This window comes from Tetrao urogallus (genome assembly GCF_951394365.1).
Source record: "Tetrao urogallus genome assembly, chromosome: 1".
In the NCBI taxonomy this organism is placed as follows: Eukaryota; Metazoa; Chordata; class Aves; order Galliformes; family Phasianidae; genus Tetrao; species Tetrao urogallus.
Window position 1 is genome coordinate 117,410,001 of NC_136813.1, and position 13,050 is coordinate 117,423,050.

Below are 13,050 nucleotides of genomic sequence, written 5' to 3' on the forward strand. Positions count from 1 at the left end.
CTTCATCAAGGTTTTATCTCTACTCTGTGGTGATGTTCATCAGAAAATCAGAGTTGAAGCCTTCTGGGCATTTAGCAAGAGTCCTGTCCATTGAGATCCTGCTGAAGCAGCGAAAATGCAGCAAGCAGATACAGCTGCGTATGAGGAGTGTGAGCTTTGCTGGGCTGTGGTAGAGAATTGCTTTTTGACACTCGTGCTGCAGGCAATGAGCAGCAGAGATTACTCTATTTGCTTGGGATGGAAAAGAGCGATTTAGAGAGCTTTGGGGGTTGACATGCGCTATTGGGAGGTCTCTTTCGGAATGCCTTGTGATGGGAGAGCCCTGAGGCAATGCTCACCAAGGGCATTGAGAGAGGGGTATCTATGTGCAGCCAGACACGGGATGCCAACTTCCCTGACCACACATTGTTAGCAACAGTTGTTTCCCCCCCTTGGCTTTTGTGGATACCTTCAAATAAATTCGCAGACTAACATAGCAGCCACTGAACTGCAGAATGATACAAATTTAGGTAAGGTTGCCCCAAGACCTAATGGACTGATGGGTCCAGAGACAGGAACTCGGCCACCATTTTAAGGCTGTAGTGTACGGCACAAGGTCTCTGACAAAAAATTATCTTTTATCTCCAAGAATAGGAAATGGCCTTTCCCCCTTTATCTCTGTGGTAAAAGCATATTCTTGACAGGACAAAGCACAGGGAGTTTCCTACAGGGTCTGGTTCTGCCCATTTACCCAGCTGAACGACTAGTGATCTCAGGTCCCACCTGGCTCACTGTGAAGGACATTTAAATGAGAGGGTAACTTACAATAAGCTTCATGGAAAACAGTAGAGATTTGGAGAAAATGACAGGTCAAATAAAATTATTGGCTTATTAGAAGCACAGAATGGATGAAAGATGTAGGTGGAAAAGGACTCTGGAGGTCTCTAATCTAAGCACAGGCTGAGTCTCCACTCTCAGCAGTGGATATTATTGCTTCACTGTAAACCAATCTATTACTGAGCTTTTTCTTCACTGAGGCCCCTCTCGAGGCTTTAGTGGACATTTCAAGTTGCGGACAGACAAACAAGGGAGCCTCTGGCTCTTCCTGCCCGCTGCCCTGCTCCCACCACCCGTGAGTACAGGTCAGGGCTGTTCCCCCTCGCACTGGCATGAACAGAGCTGGAGAGGGACGTCTGCACGCAGCCTGCAAAGGGCTGCATCAGTTATTCCTGGCAGTTTACAATATAATGCCTTCAACTTGTTTAAGTAATCCTCCAGACCGGGCTAATTAGATTGCTCTTTGATCAATAGCGCTCATTGAAACAAGGCCAGAGTTTAGACTCTACCACTTCAAGGGCTGTCCTTGGACTTTCCACATGTTGTGTTCAAGAGAAGCCCTGTGAGAAAGTGGCAGGGCACTGCAGAAGGGGTAGTGAAAACCTTTTCCAACACTTGCTGCAGGAAAGCCATGTGCTCTGCTGGACATGCTTTGTAAACTCTGCAAACACATCAGTTTTCAGTGTTTTGTTTTGTTTTCCTTTAATGTGTCTTTGTTCCTATTTAAAGTATCTCCAAGGAATGAAACCTTTCATGGACATTGTGGTAAGATGGAAGCAGGGAAATGCTGTGAAGAAAGCTCTTAAAATAACAGAAGCTTGGAAACGCTGAACATCTTTTCCAACACCAACTATTCTAGCCAAACATGTTTTTATCATGGTCATTCACTCATGTGAAACAGGTTAAATATGGGAAAAACCTTCACTGTCCTTCCAAAATTCAAAACATTCAAAATGTGTTCGGACACATAAGCTTCTTCCAGTCAATAAATAATCTCACTGCATCTGTTTTCCCCATGGCTGGAGCCTTACAAACCACCTTCCCCTGTGCAGAATGGAGCCTGCCACCTCACTTGGTCCAGGTAATATTCTGTGAGATGCGCGCACACATGGACCAGTTGACACCACCAAGCAGAGGCCAGCACCCTTTCGGTCACAATCTGACAGGTTTCCCTGTCTTCCGGGTGACCGGAGGAAAAAGATCTGGGTTGAATTTTGTCCAGTGGAAATTTCACAGAGAGAAATGTGTGTGGGGAAAACTACTGAAAAAATTTGTTGAGTTGGGCTGAGCCTGTCTGATATTTCTGGTCCATTAGATGGAAATGTCTGGGTGGGCTGGGCAGCTGCGTCCCTGTGGAACTCCTCAAGGGACTTGCTCTTGCAAACAACAGGCCTTGTCTTCCTTCTGGGGTAAGGAAGAAAGGCTCAGGGCACAATCCTTCCCCCCTGCCCTGTGTTGTGTTGGAGCAAGACCCCGACTCTCTTCACGCAATAGAGTGAGGTGACCACTAGGCCAAATCCTGCCTGAGCTTTCCCATCTGGTTGGTGATGACTGGTTGACAAGGGAACAGAGCTCAGCCATGTGCTTCCACAGCTCTCCTCCAGTGTGACTTACAGCGACACAGCCAGCCCGGCGTCCCACAGCTTCAGAGAGGGCTATCTACCTCTTCCTCTGCGGCACCGAAGTGCCCTTGTAAATCTGGCCCTTCACACCCTTTCCTGCTAAGGAAAATTGCTTGGAAAGGAGCTGTTTGCTCACCTCCCACACATTCTCATATGAAAACACCATCATCTTCAGATCGGTCTGAGTAAAACTGTGGTTTTGGCTTTTCGCTCTGAAAAACCACGCCTATGGCACAGCATTATAGTCAAGTCCTGCAGTACAAAAGCCCTGAGCCAAACTCCAGCTAACCAACCATACCCCGGCTATGTCTCACTATATTCTAGCCCTACCTTGGCAAGACAATGGAGGGGGGCCCTTCTTTCACCAGCTGCCAGCAATCTGTTCCTCCTTTCCTGTTGTTTTCCCCCTCCCACTGTTTCCCTGCTCCTGTCCTGTACCAGAGTCTCCCTCCAGGTTCTGCTCCCCTCCTGCTGTTTTGCTCTCCCACTCTGCTCTCGTTCTCTCTCTACCATTTGGTCTCGTTCTGCTGCAGCTCCCACCCTCTCTTTGCTCTTCCTCCTGCTTTCCGCTCGGTCTCGCTCCCCCTCCTCTGCCCTTGTGCGCTGTGATATATATTTTTGTAGGATTTCTCTTCTTCTTGTGGTGAAATACTCAATTCTTGTGGGATGTTAGTTTCAACATTTTTAAATAAACCTTTGCAAAATACTGCAAGCAAAGCTCTTGCTGCTGTGGAAGAGGCTGCAACAGAGATGTCAGGGGTGGGAAAAGAGGGATTTCACACCGGTGGAACTGGAGCTCAGGCATCTGCTGTCCTGTGCCTTCCTCCAGAAGCAAGAGTGTCTTAGTTCTGCATCCATCTCACTTGGCTTCCTCATGACCAAAAAGGTCTCACAGCCTTCCTTCTAGCTTTCCCCAGGAGCTGGTCCTGCTGCAGGAAGCTCTGGGGGCTCTGCACACCCACTTCTCAGCCCCGAGCGGCTGCTTTTGTGGCAGAACTGCTACCACCCAGCCACTTTCTGGGGCTACTTGTCACACACGGGTTTGTGCTGAGAGCCAGGGTGGCGGTGAGAGGTGAGTGAAGCTGGAGAGACAGAGAGATGCAGGAGCAGAAGCCTCCCTCTCTCTGTTCCCCGCGGCTGCCTCCGCAATTTCTATTTACAGCCCTGCTGCCTCCCCTCCTGGCCATAGTGCTGCTGCTGCTGTTGCTGGTTTCCAGGGCTGCACTGTAATTAAGCATCCTCGTCTCCTGCAACTCCCCCACTTCGTGAGCTCCAGTGCTGATCGGTGCTAGGGTGGGCAAGGAAGGGGTACTGGAGACTACAGCAGTGCCAGTGGCACCTCCAGAGGGCAGCTGTGGCATCGTAGTACAGTGGAGAGGGCTGCCCCAGCCGGGTCTGTGGGAGGCTGATAGCACCTCTTTCTGTCACTGAGCTGAGGGGTGGGAGGAGGCTGTCCCTTAGCCCTGCTGCTTTTGGTGACTGATCACTGGCTCTGGAGACCAATCCGCTCTCACCCGCTGTGTAAGGAGACCGTGGGGCTGGAAGGCTGAAGAAATGTTGCTGGAGAGGTGGCAGATTCTCACTATGCTGACATTACAGACTCACATGCTCATTGGTGCAGTGAAATGGCTTACACAAACCTTGGCTGCTTCCAGCTAGAGCTTCAGCCCTTCCTGTTAGCTCCTCTGTCAGCAGATGCTTTTTTTTTTTTCCCAATGCCCTCTCTGCAGAGGCTGCAGGCGCTTAGTGGGAGCTTCCTATTTCTTCACCAGGAGTAGCTCCAGGAACTGACCCAGTTTTGGCTGGTTTCTTGGAGTACTGACTCCCCAGTCTGGCCCTGTCTCACCACCATTTTCCACTCTGTGGCTTTTGCCCACTTCTCACTCTGAATTCCCATTCTCTCAGCCTGCTCCCAGCTCTGCCTCCTCCCCTTGAATACCCATCCTTGTTGCTCACTTTTAGGGGGCTGGAAAGGGGAGCTGCATGCTAAACAAAGGGCGGTGGAGACTTAAGGAAGGGACATGTTCGATCAAATAAATCACAGAACAACACCTAAAAACTGCACAACTACATCAAGACACGTGAAAAGCCCCTCAGGAAGAGGTCAAAACCCAAGCACAAGGTATTGCTGACCACTGTGATTTCTTGGGAAAGAGATTACTGCAGAAACACATTATGAAAACAGCTCCCAAAGCTGGGATTCCCTCCAGCTGAATGCCTTCAATAACCTGCAATAAATTCTCCCATAATGTAAAAAATAAAAGAAATAAAATTCAGGCAAAAGTCTGCTGGTGGTGCCTGTCCATGTTAGGGTTTTGGCAGTGAGCTAGAGCACTCGCTTGCTTCCCCTGCTCAAGGAATACTTCCTCAGCTGGGGTTGGGAGTTAGGCCTGCATGTGCCCTACACTGCTCATCCCTATGGGGTTGTCATGTTGCTTTCCACTTAGTGTGCCCTCATAGAGTGCCCTTGAGACAGCCAGCCCAGCACTATGGGCATGGAAGCAGTGGAGGGAAAGCACCTGTAGAATTTTGAGCATCCCTGTGCTTCTCAAGCCTGTGGTATGGACTGGGAATGGTGGCAAAAGGCATGACCAGCTTAAGTCAGAGGTATCTCTATGCCATGCTCAAGGGATGCAGCTGTGCAGGTGGCAATTTAATAGGGAGTAATGCACAACTTAAAATTGCCTTGAAGAATCACCCTGAAACAAGAGACCACACATTTCAGTGTCATGTGAAGGAGCTGAGTAGTTCCTTTGGTTTACTCCTGCTTTGATCCTCAGAGGCAGAATTGAATCTTTACTGAGGGCTGCTCTGTCTCCCAGTGCACATTGCACTTGGTGAATAATAGACCATTCAGTGACGCATTCCACATTGATCCAAAGCCCAGCGTTCTCAGGAAGTGACCAGAATGCAAGCAAAACCATCTTCAATTTCAGATCAATCCCCACAAGGGATTTGGCAGGGTGATAAATGACAGTCTCTGCTCCGGGGACTTGTCCTGCATCCCTGTCAGAGCTCTGGTGGCAAGAGAGCAGTCACTGCAGGGCAGCCAGCCTAGCTTCAAGCCCAGACTTTGTAAATGGCTGGACATAGTGTGGGAGTTCATATAACAAGCAAGCACACAAGTCTGGGGTGACTTGTTTTCTGAATGTCAGAGGACCATAGCTTGATGCCTACTGGTCACAGCTGCGTTGCAGCCTGGCTGAAGGGCTGGTTTCCCCAGAGAATGCCTGGACAGGCAATCATGATTCTTGCAGGTGTCATCTGAGTCCCCAAAAATGACCAAGAAAGCAGGAGCTTTCTGAGCCCTCCCTAAACCAAGAGATGTGGTGGTTGTCCTCTGCTAGTGTCTGCTAGTGTCTAGCCAGCTTAGTGCAGCAGATGCAGCTTTGGTTTAAAGTATTTATTAACCAAACTCTGCATGCAACAGCTAAACACATCTACAGCGGAGGCTTGTACTAGTGCCATTAGGTTGACTCAGAATGATTTGGTGACACCAGGATGAGTTAGTTGAGCCTGAAATGATTTCCTTTTCATGTCTTTTTGCTTTACAGATTCCTTTCATGAGTGACATACTACATGTGAGTGAACATCATAGAGATGCAGTCCAAGGTTCTGCCTAGCATTACCACATGCTTCCAGATACAGAACAGGATTTTGCAGGAGGTGGTAGAGATCCCTTCTTTACAATGAAATTTCTAGTGCATCGGGTGTTGGGACCTTCATAGTAAAGCTGAGGGTAAAAAGACTGTATCTATAGTTAGATATCAGTTTCTTGCAGCTACTCATATTGGCTAGCCTGCTGGTGGCTGTCTAAAAACCATGGTGCAATGAATCTGAGTGCAGTAGAATAGAGGGGAGATCTTATCCCAGGTGTTTATACAGACTGGGTGAAGAACCCCTTGAGAGCAGCCCTGCAGAGAAGGACGTGGGGGTCCTGGGAGACGAGAAGCTGGACATGAGCCAGCAGTGTGCACTTGCAGCCCAGAAGGCCAGCTGTGTTCTGGGCTGCATTAAAAGAGGAGTGGCCAGCAGGGAGAGGGAGGTGATTGTCCCCCTCTAGTCAGCTCTTGTGAGGCCCCATCTACTGTACTGTGTCCAGGTCTGGAGCCCCCAGTACAGGGAGATTGTGGAAGCCCCGTCCCTGCAGGCATTCAAGGCCAGGCTGGATGTGGCTCTGGGCAGCCTGGTCTGGTGGTTGGCAACTCTGCACATAGCAGGGGGGCTTAAAATAGATGATTTTCAACCCAGGCCATTCTATGATTCTATGATTCTATGGTTCTACGATTATCAGTGTTTATAAATATCTAATGGGTGGGAGTCAAGTGGATGGGGCCAGGCTGTTTTTAGTGATGCCCCACAACAGAACAAGGGACAACTTGCACAGACTGAAACATAGGAAGTTCTATACAAACATGAAGAAAATGTCTTCACATTGTGGGTTACAGAACACTAGAACAGGCTGTCCAGAGAGGTTGTGGAGTCTCCTTTCTCTTTGGAGATGCTCAAAACCTGCCTGGACCCTTCCTTACACAATCTACTTTATAGAACTTGCTTTAGCAGGAAGATTGGATTAGATGATCTCCAGAAGTCCCTTCCAACCCCTACAGTTCTGTGATTCTTTGATTTTCCCATGGTACCTGCTACTCAGAGAAGAGCTGGGATGCAATGTGACTGAGGATAACACTGTCTCTTCCAGAGCCTCAGTGACAGCACATTGCTGATGCTGAAAGAGATGGCCTAACAGAAACACAAGGAGCTGGAGCTGTCGAAGAAACACTTGAAATGGAGTTGGGAGATAAAGAAAGAGCAGGAAAAGGCAGGGCAAACAGGGAGTGGGCAGAACCAGAAATATTATCTACAATTCAAGGATGGAGCAGGACGAGGAAGTAGGGTCAGAGGAAGGAATCAGAACGGAAGTTTGTAGTTAGGAGGCTTTAAAGTTGGGTAAAGAAGGACAGAAGATAAGGTGAAGGAGCAGTCTAAGTTCTCATAGGTACAAGGGTGCCAGTGACTTTGAAGCCGCTGTTTAGGGCTGACCCAGCTCTCCTAAGCTTTGCAGTCATCTCAGGAGCAGCTTCCCCACCCCTGCATCCATTTTGCAGGTTTAAAGGTTTCAGTCCTCTTGACGTTCCTTCCAAAGGATGACACATGTTGTTTCCTTTTGTTGCTATATTACTTTCTTGATGTTATTTATTTGGCCACTATTTTGAAGGAACTGAGGTGGAGGCCATATCATTGGACTTAGAGGGGTACCAGGAACTAAAGTATAGGGGCTGTGGTCAGAATATGCACAGCACAGAGATCACCAATGATGATGCTGTCAGCGTCTGCCCTTGGGCTCCCAGAGCTGGTATTTTGACCTCTGGACTTTACAGCTGAAAATGCAAGAGTGATACTACCTGGAGTGGGGTGTACTGAGAAAGGCAGTCTCTCAAACTCAGCTATGAATACAACAGAAAACCCAGAGAGAAAAATGACATGTGAGAAAAACATTCTGCAAAGAAGCCAAGGATGTAAACATGAAGGAGTGAGTGGTGGCATGCACATCAGATAGATGCACATCATCCTGTACATCAGAGGGGCAAGTGCCTGCTGGAAAAGCAATGCACTCACACGCAGTGATAATGTGAATCCAGACATCTGCCAGGTTGGTGACTGAAGGAAGAGGCCAGAATTTCCCAACTTCTGAGCTGGCTGTGCATCCTTGATGGTTGCAGACATTTGTTCTCTTCTTCTGTGATAATTGTATGTCATTTCTCTACATGGTTCACTGCACAAATGACTTCATGTACTTGCCCGAGCTGTGCTTTGTTGTATTTTGTTTAAATATGCAAAATTGTATGCAACTCCATGTGACATCTTATGCAAATCACTTCTTGTGTTACTGTGCATATTTGAAATTAATTTGAGTGCGATTGCAACCCTGACTGTGAAGCCCCTGTTTAGGCTGAGCATTCCCCTGGCTGCACCGATCCCTGCAGTTATCTCAAGAGCAGCAGCCCGAGCCTCCCCCACCTGCCGCAGCCTGGATCCAGAGGTGACATCCATGGGGGTGATGCGGCATGGATCAAGGTCATGTTCCAGATCTCTGCCAGTCAGAGCAATCAGAGGGAGAGGATTTAATGGAAAGCTGGGACTCCAGATTCATGTCCCAGAAGAGCCCACAGACATACATTCACAGAGAACAATTTGCAGTCCCCACAGAGCCAAGCTAGACTCTGGGCAGCAATCTGCCATCCAGCAGCTCAAGAGCTCAGTAAAATGTCATAAGGCATCTGGGCTTAGAAAAAAATACCAGTGTTACAACGTCAAGAATTAAACTTCCTTTCTGGAAAAGCTTGCTTCTTAATGATCTGCCCTTTATGGCAGCGAATCTGCAGACAGAGGCAAAATGCTGTAGATACAGGTGCCCTACGTTCTTAAAAAGATCAGATTCCATCAAAAACAAAAACTAAACACATCAGCCATAACACAGGCAGCAATACAATATCTACACTAATCTCTAAACACATACAAGCCATTTCAGCAACATTCTTCATGCTAATTTTCCCTTTTTTTTTATTCCGCCTGGCTATGAGTCAGCAGCTAGGCTTGAAACCCCTAGCTTTCATCACTGAGGAAGATGTAGACATCACTCCAGCAATGCCTTAATCTTCTACTAAAAAGCAGAAAACACAGCCAGTCACAGATCTTGCTGTAACTCCCATTTTACACTGGGCTTGTACATAACCCCCTGTGACCTACAGTGAAATACTTCATGCAAGGCTTTCTGCTGTGGGCAATCGGCCACATACGGGTGGCTAGGCATGCCATGTCCAGGGCTGCTGATGTCCAGGGCTGGCTACAAGGCAGATACTTTTGCTTGGTGCAAGACCCAGTGGCATGTCCAGTCCTAAGAGAAATGCTCTCATCTTTCTCCCTGGCAGCTGCTCCTGGGGCATCCCCTTCTCTCATCTCTGTGCCAAACCGGTCTCATCACTGTCCATATTGTCCTGCCTGGAAATGGGTGAAGTATGTTCCTCACGTCAGCTTGTGTGCAAAACCTCCATTAATAAAGTGAAAACAGTGGAGAAGATGGCCTCAAAGACTTTAAGTGCCCGACCCATAAAAGCATTGTAAAATCATTGCGATGTGGATGAGCCCCCTTGTGCTTATCAGAAATCCCATTGGATCTGCAAGACACCCAGCTGTCACCCAAGGCAACTGGCCCTGGGCCTACCTGTCACTTACTGTTTGCTCTTATTTCCACCCCAGCTCTCCATGTGCTTCAGGCAGCCATGCCATTTCTGGGATTTGTATCCTGCACTCCCTGGGTGACTACAGCAGTACAGCTCTCTCTGCAGGTTCCACTGGGCACCATCCTCACCACCCTGAGCAGCTGGCACCAGCTCCAGGCAAGCCCCAGGCGTCCTACTTGGCTTGTGCAGCATGAAGAGCAAAGACATTATGAAAATGTCCTGCAATCCCATAAGAAGAGAGGGCTGGCAGAGATCTCCTGGCCTGTGGCAGGCAGCCCCATCATCTACTCCTGCTCAGGGACTCCCAGTCTCCAAGCAAGCTCAGACTCCTGGCCCCAGCACTGCTGTTCCAAAGGCTGTGCCAGCTCCTTGCTCCACGCTATCAGGTGTGAAGCTTCTTCTAATTTCTAGCCTCAGTGTACTGATGGCCCAGCCTATAATAATTCATTCTTGTGCCAGCACTGTCCTTAAGCTTAAATTCAATGACAAAGCCCTTTGTTAACACAGAGTTAATGTTGCTTGGTGATAGCTCATTCCTTCCCAGAACATTGAGTTCATCAAAACGCAAACTGGTGGAAAAACAGGACATTTAGAGTTAAGATGCATGCCCAGGTTGCCTTCCTTCTGCTCCTCCGAGCTGCCAGCCCTCCGGCTGCATTCACTTGTCAGGTACGAAGCCCTCTGCCATGGTGAAGGTATACAGGCAGGGGAGTGCCAGACCCCTGGGGATATGCTGGGGGATAAACCGGATCCCAGCCTGGGATGAAAACAGAGTGCTTCTGGCTATGAGACACCCAGGCATTCAGTGCAGAGCTTCCAAGTACAGGGAGAGATGGCAGGTGATTAGGATGTCGTAGGGCAAAGATTTCTCCAGGCACTCTCCACTCTGCAAAAACACTAAGGAAAAACTTTCTGCTACGAGTCTGCTCATAAAAACGCATCCCCGTAGTACCAGGCCCTCGGAAGAGCTGTGCAGCGCCCACTGGGAGCACCCCGATGCGTTGCACTGCAGTCCCGAGGGTGGGCGAGAGCCGCTTCAAGCAGGCAGCGCCCTTAGCGCAGCGCCCTGCCACAGCTGGGCGGGCCGCGTGCTTCCCGGCAGCAGCACGCCGTTGGTCCTATTGTGCAGCTGCAGTCATGCTGCTTGGCCACAGAGGCTGCTTTGTCTAAGGTAAGGACACGAGGAGGCTGCCACGAGCTCCAGCCCCGTCCTGGACTCTCCATACACGTAACTCAGGCCAGCATTACAGCAAGTCACAGAGGTGCACGACGTTCAGGGATCAGTTCTAAAACACAGCGGTTGCCGAATCTTCAAGCACAGAAGCAGAGAATGGTCAGAATGACCCCCTCCTGTGCACCCCTCCAAGTTACTGCTGCCGTTTTCAGCTCATCTTCCTCTCACCCATTAAGCCATTAGTGCTTTAAAAAACCCGATTGTTTAAATAAGCTTATTGCAGTCACTGCTGCTGGCTATGCTCCCGCTAAGCAGTGTACTGCAGGAGAGAAGGTTCAGCTTGAGCAGCAGCCACCCATCTGGTCCTGCTCTGACAGGACTGCTTTGTGTCCTGTCAAACCAGGCTTTGTGCTAGGCTCCTATTTCTAGTAGTTTTGGGGCACCAAGCAGTATTTCTTAAATCTATGGCCTAGTTTCTCTAGTTTTTGGGGTTTGGTTTTTTTTTTTGTTATTATTGTTTTGCATGTTGACTTTCTGCAGGACCTCCCTTTTTCTTAGAACAGTTCCTTTTCATCCACATGCATGCTTGCAATTACCTGCAGATGGTGGGAACCAGTCTGGAAAAGCTGGAGCTTTCATCTGGCAGGCCTGGAAGGCTCTGATCCAGAAGGAGAGAGGGAATGAGTGCAGAGCAATTTCTTAGGTGACAGCTTCTCCCCAGGCAGAGCTAAGGGCTCCTGTGGCAGATGCTCACTCTGCCAGTAAGGCTGGAAAACAGCCCCAGGTGACCACAGTGCTGAAGGAGTCCCCGGAAAACATGAGAAACCTTGCTAAAATGAGCCCAAGTGATGATGCAAAGGAGTTTCTAGGAATAACTGCCCTGAGGATGTGGAGATAGTAACCGCAGCCCACCTGGGAGGAGTTGCTCAGCTTGCTAGGCAGGAGGCACCTGGCCTGTTGGAAGCTTCCTGCAACAGGGCCCAACTCACACAGACTGGCCCGAGGACCCACTGCTTCTGAGGAACAGTGCAGTAAATGGTTTCCAAATGGTGCACACACTCCTCTGGGCAATCTGAGAATCCTCTTGGATTCTGTAAATCTGTCTGGAAAGTCAGAGGTGCTCCTGCTGAGAAACAGCAACAGGAATTAATCTGTCAGTGCAGCTTTTGGGTCTGTCAAGAGCACCCGGAAACAAGTTCCCAACCACAGTGTACTCAGTTTGTCTGGTGCACAACTACCCAGAAACCAGGCTGCGCTGTGAAGAGTCAGAAACATAAAGGTATAGTGTATGAAATGTAAAAAGAATGGTGTTTTCTGTCAAAATATACAGATCACAGCCATAGGTGTGGACAGCAGAATCTGCTTGTCCCCAAAACGTAAGACCACTCACTGGGAACTGCCCCTGAAGTGTGCCATCCCCACAGCTGCAGTGGTGTGAAGGGGAGATTGGCTGCAGGTCCCAGCTCTGTGACTGGGCTGTGCGCTTTGCCACAAAAACTCTAGATGTGGCTGCTTCTTGGTTTGTTCAGCTCGGAGGGGCTGAGGGGAGGCCTCGTGGCAGCTGCAGCTCCTCGTGAGGGGAGCTGAGGGGCAGCGCTGAGCTCTGCTCTCCGTGACAGCAACAGGGCTCAAGGGGACAGCATGGAGCTGTGTCAGGGGAAGGGCAGCTGGGGGTTAGGGGCAGGCTCTGCACCAGAGGGCATTGGGGCCCTGGAACAGGCTGCCCAGGGGTGGTGGGCAGCCCCAAGCTGCTGGAGTTCAAAGAGCACTGGACAACACTCTGAGACGTAGGGCTAAATTTTGAGTGTTCCTGTGTGGAGCAAGGAGTTGGAGTCATTGATCCTTGTGGGTCCCTTTCAACCTGGGATATTCTATGGTTCTGTGATTCTTACAAGGAGAGCAAGGTGTCTTCCGTGTCCCAGGTGAAGGGATGGAGCTGGTATGGACAAGAAGGACATGGCAGCTTGCCCTGATTCTTGTAGGGACCTGTAATCTCCTACCATGTGACTACACACTGTGGCTGCTAAGGACAAACAAGCATCCAGGTACGTGATATGGATTGAGAAAAGATGGAAAGTTTGCAAGATGTGCTGTGAGTAGGTAACACTACTGTTTCTGGGTTTAGCTTTTTGGGAAATATATCACGAGGAGAAGGAAGAAATAATGCAGGGAGATAATCTGTCTGTGGTACAATGAG

At 49.2% G+C, this 13,050-nt stretch overlaps 1 protein-coding gene across 1 annotated transcript in view; it reads left to right on the forward strand.

The window, feature by feature from the left end:
- ZNF384 (zinc finger protein 384) overlaps positions 1-13,050 on the forward strand; it is a gene marked incomplete at both ends in the record, with an annotated part of 49,791 nt that overhangs the window by 8,706 nt on the left and 28,035 nt on the right. The gene's annotated exons all lie outside the window — the stretch shown is intronic.